The sequence below is a fragment of the Petaurus breviceps genome, unplaced genomic scaffold (assembly GCF_028583685.1).
Source record: "Petaurus breviceps papuanus isolate PSGF00001 unplaced genomic scaffold, PetGlider_PUasm1.0 176, whole genome shotgun sequence".
In the NCBI taxonomy this organism is placed as follows: domain Eukaryota; kingdom Metazoa; phylum Chordata; class Mammalia; order Diprotodontia; family Petauridae; genus Petaurus; species Petaurus breviceps.
In genome coordinates this window covers 23,580,125-23,585,294 of record NW_027185771.1, presented here as the reverse complement: position 1 = coordinate 23,585,294, position 5,170 = coordinate 23,580,125, and the positions used below count along the sequence as shown (strand labels likewise).

General features: G+C 36.3%; 1 pseudogene; it reads left to right on the top strand.

Annotated features, from left to right (window-relative positions):
- The first annotated feature begins 3,175 nt into the window (after positions 1 to 3,175).
- On the top strand, positions 3,176 to 4,206 carry LOC138159535 (protein DBF4 homolog A-like; annotated as a pseudogene).
- Positions 4,207 to 5,170: the final 964 nt, after the last annotated feature.

Sequence of the window (5,170 nt, the reverse complement as noted above, 5' to 3'; positions counted from 1 at the left end):
AGAACTAAAAAAAAATTCTGTGTAAATTGAACTTAAAGAAAAAGAAGGGAAAAATGAGGAGAGGGAGAAAGAGAGAGACAGACAGACAGAGACAAGAGAAACCTTTTACTAGTTAAAGTAACATTTTGACATCTCAGCTCAAATTCTTAACACACTGAGAGTCCAAGAATTCCACCCAGGCAACATGATTCTAATTTGTATTCAATAATTTCTGTTCTACAAATGACCAGCTGAATTTCCTTCTTTGTGTACCTGTGGGCTCTAAATCTATTGTTTTATCATTCCTTCCCTTGAATGGCCCAAAGAAAAAACCTACCCAGTGATCATCACACAAACAAATTGTATTTCCTTTCAAAGCTGATACTTTTATCCAGAAAGGGCACTTACAAATGACTCCCACCAATCTAGTCAATTTTTGTTGTTCATTCATTTTTGTTTTAGTGATGTCTGACTCTTCATAATCCCATTTGGGTTTTTTCTTGGAAAATATATTGGAATGTTTGCCATTTTCTTCTCCAGCTCATTTTATATATGTGAAAACTGAAGCACAAAGGGTTAAGTGACTTTACCAGGGTCACACAGTAAGTTTCTGAGGTCAGATTTTTAACTCAGGAAAATGAATCTTCTTCACTCCTAACTGGACACTCTTTCACTGCAAGACCTCCTTGCCTTGAAGTCAACTTAGAAAGTTGTAAAATGAGATCAGGGTAAAGAATACAAGTAATTTTAAATTAGGAGCAAGGAGATGACTGCATAAAAGGTGACCTTGATCAAATAAAGCAGAGGTATTTTTAAAAATCACACTGTGACTCTGACATTTTTATTTTTATTTATGTATTCATTCATTCACTCATCTTTTACAAGAAACAGAGGACATTTGGTCCAGTAGGTACAGGCTGCCTCTTTGGTAATTACATATGGATTGTTGAAAATCACTTCTGTAACTACTGACTACCAATTTTAGAGGCTCACAAATCAGGCAAGACTCATTTCCATACTGCTTTTCTCCCTGTTAATCTTTCATTAATAGAAATGTCCAGGCTGGTCTGCATAGTCTGGTTGGGGGGAATAATTCATGCTTCTTTAGCTAGCATGACTTCCTGTTGATGCCAAAAGTTGAGTTTTCCTTTTAGAAAAGAAAGCACTGTGTGATTTAATGTCAAGGAATATTCATTGGAGCAAAATGATGAATATGGAAAAGAGGAAAGCACACATTTATTTGTACATGATGCTGGAGCTTTCATTGGGGTAGTCCCTGGTCACCCAAAACAAATGGGAGGAAACTGAAGTTTTTGAAGTTTCGTTGTAGAGAACAGTCTCAAAGACAATGATGTGCTTAGAATGACAGAAACCTTAATAAGAGAAATAGATAGGGCTGACTTTTTGTTTATTTACAAAAATCTTAACATAGTAGGTACTTAAAAAGGGTTATAGAATGAATTATTTCATCCCATATACTAGTTCATCAGGTTCTTGAAATCATAGGTCATGTCAGTCTTCATATTACTATGCAGTACTCACACCAATGCTTTGTCCAAAGTATTTTCAAAATGTTGCTTAAATTGAATCAGCTTTAGGAGAAAAGAGAATGAAAAAGAGGGATTACAGTGAATAGTGTTCAGGGACAGCAGAAGGTGCTGCCTGGTATACAAGAGCTCAATAAAGTGACAATAATAAAATTTGGTATATGGAAATAAATCATTTTAATTGTTTGGCCTGTATTTCCCTGCTAATGATAGACATTTCTACCAAAATCCCCTATGCTACTTGAAAATAGCTGTCACAACTACTGAGGATCCTTTTGCCCATGCTAAACATGCCAGTTTCTTCCATCAGTTAACGTATAGTAAAGGGTCATATGAGAGCTTTTTCACCATCATAGCCACAGTCTATTGAAATATCTCTGGTTATGTTATGTCTTTTCTAAATGTAGGAACCGTAAGTGACCAGAGTTTCATAGGTGGGGTTTGACCAAGGCACAGTCCTAGACAGAATCTTTGTCTTAGTTAAACTTAATTTTTTCCCCATTACTATACAGTTATATCACACTGTTGACATAAAATGAACTTGAATTTCCCCATATGTTTTTAAGATGAATTGGTAAGTTGTCTTGCTATACCTCTTCCATCTTTGACTTGCTATGTTAATTTTTGGTCCAAAGTTAACATTTATATTTTCCCCTATTCTAAGTTGCAGTTCAAAATTCTAGCCAGTCAATATCTCTTAGAATCTGGTATCTGCTTAGCAGGGTATTATTAAGTCATTCTCAATTTTGTTAACTCCAAATTTGATAAATAGAATATCTCTGCCTTTATCTGAGTCATTGATTTAAAAAAAATAGTTAAATGCAACAAGGCCCAGAGCAGATCCTTGTGGTACAACTTTAAATACTTTTGTCTACTTGGGATAGCATATTTAAATCTAAGAGGTCCTGAGAGAATAAGTAATGCAATCTTTCATTTTTGCATATGAGAAAATTGTAGCCAGATTATTTAAATGACTTTCCCAAGGTCACACAAAGGCAAAATTCTATCCAGGACCTGACATCCAAACTACTGCTTTTTTCCCCCTTACCATACCACCATGCAACTTGACATCAAATCATTAATGATTCCCCTTTCCCTCTGGCCATTTTAATTTCAAAACCACCCAACTATACGATTCTCTTATTTAAACATCTTTCTGTCCTGAACAATAGAATAAGAATTTGTCAAATGTTTCACAATAATTGAAATGAACTATAACTTACACATATCTACATCATTTATAGAAGTAGCGATGCTGTCACAAGTAGTTGCTTCTTCACAAATCACTTGATAATAGCCACAGCTAATAATCTCTTTCTCATGCAAGATGTCTTCCATCTACTTCATATAGCTGTATATAACCACGTATATCTATATTTTCACCCATGTTAGAATGTAAATGCTTTCAGGGTAGGGACTGTTCCTTGTTTGTTTTGTTTTGGTTTTGGTTTTTTGCTTTTTTCATTGCATGCTCAGCACAAGCACAGATCCCCACATATAATGAGTGCTTAATAAATGTTAACTAATTGGTTGATTTGGTTGAGAATTGGTAGACTACTCGACCCTCTGCCGCCCCCACAGCCTGCCCCCGAAACCGAGATGGCCGAGTTGGCCCGCTTCCTTCCCGCCTCTGCAGGCGCGGTGCTAGAGAGGCGGCGGGCCCCGCGGGAGCCGGCCCAAGCATGTGGACCGCTGCGCAGCGGCCATGAAAGCGGGCACCATGAGGATACGCAGCAAAGGCCATCACCCGGCAGCTGGTATCCAAATAAAAAATGAGAAAAAAAGACCATCTCTGAAAACTGAAAAATGATAACATATCAGAAAAGTCTAAATATAAGCCACTGTGGGGAAAAGTCTTTTATCCTGATTTGCCATCTATTGTGATCTCTGAAAGACTTGAAAAGGACCTCAAGGAACTAGGAGGGAGAGTTGAAGAATTTCTCAGCAAAGATGTAAGTTATCTAATTTCCAATAAAAATAAAGCAAAGTATGCTCAGACATTAGTGTTTATTTCTCCTGTCCCAAGTCCTGAATCAACATGTACAGGAGGAAATACTTCACCTCACCCTAGCTGTGATGGAAGCTCATTCAAGACTCCAGATCCAGTATGTATGAGCAGAGGAAAATTATTACTTGAAAAAGCTATCAAGGAACATGAATTGATCCCTTCAAATAGTATCCTGTCAAATGCTTTTATCCAAGGGAGTGAAAATTCTTCATATTGATGATATTAAATACTATATTGAACAAAAGAAAAAAGAATTGTATCTGATCAAGAAATCAAGCACATCACTAAGAGGTGGGGAAACGATTAGGTATTCAGAAAACAAAAACAGGAAGGCTCAAAAAGCCATTTGTAAAGGTAGAAGATTCAAGTCGCCATTACAGACCATTTTACCTTCAGCTGTCCCATATACCTCTTATAAACTATTCCATTCCTAAGCCCTGCAGCCGTTTTGATTTGGATAAAACATCTAGTCTGCAAAAACAAACACAAGCTAAAGAAAGGAACAGAAGAGTTTGTGAAGTCAATGAAGGGCAATGCCCCTCCCCACACAGCTCCACCTCCGAGATAACAAGAAGGGCTACTGTGAGTGCTGCTCCCAGAGATAGGAGGTGCTCCAGACCATCTAACTCATCAAGTAAAATCATTGAACAAAAGCATTACATAAAAGTGTAGCAGCACAGGACCCTTCATCCTGTGTGGAATTTCCCTTATCTGATGCAAGGAAATGAGATTTCAGATGTTCTGGAAAAGCCCCCAAGAGGACAGCTCTTCTCTATTCTAGAGTTTTCAATATATTTAATTGGTGACATCTATTTATTCAACGTTAATCATCTTAAACCTTAAAAAAAAAAAAAAGAGTTGGTAGACTACTTTCTCGTACTTAAAAACAAAACAAATCCTTAAGCTGTTTGGCCTTTCAGGCATCATGATACTTCTCTCAATTTCCACTTTCCTCCCAAGAAAGCTCAAAGTGGCTTAGCGTTTTTATTTGTGTGATTTTAATGAGGAATCTGAGGTTGAGCTCATCTGGGTCTATGACTTGAACTCAACAGCAGCAATGATATGATCTTTTAACATAACCCTATTATCATATTTTAATTCTTATTGACCTTTTTTGTCCATTTTCTTCAAATTCAGGGTTCGTTCTCTTTTTCTGAGAAAAGAAAAGCAAAATAAAACGAGGAACTCCACTAACTTCCTTCCATTTACCATTAATATCATTGCATCAACTCAAAGAGCAGAGCAGAACTATACCTTTTCTGGTCTTCCTCCAACCTCAGGCAAAATATAAAAAATAATAATAATAAGCAAAGGAGGAAAAAAGATGCACACTTTTTGTCTTCAGCTTTCTTCATGAGACACAAGTAATTTTTAATTTACTACCACTCTTTTTTTTCCTTGAAATAATATGATGCCAACATTTCATATTAATTCTCTACAATCTGTCTTTATTATGATTTTCTATATATGATTTCTAAATTCTAAGTTGATAAATGAATTCCATTATCCACATTAGTCACTTAATGTATCTTCCATTTTCTTTTCTCCTTAGAATTGTTTCCTTATGTCTTCAGAATTTCATTCTTGAAAATTCACTCCATCTCTCTCTCTCTCTCTCTCTCTCTCTCTCTCTCTC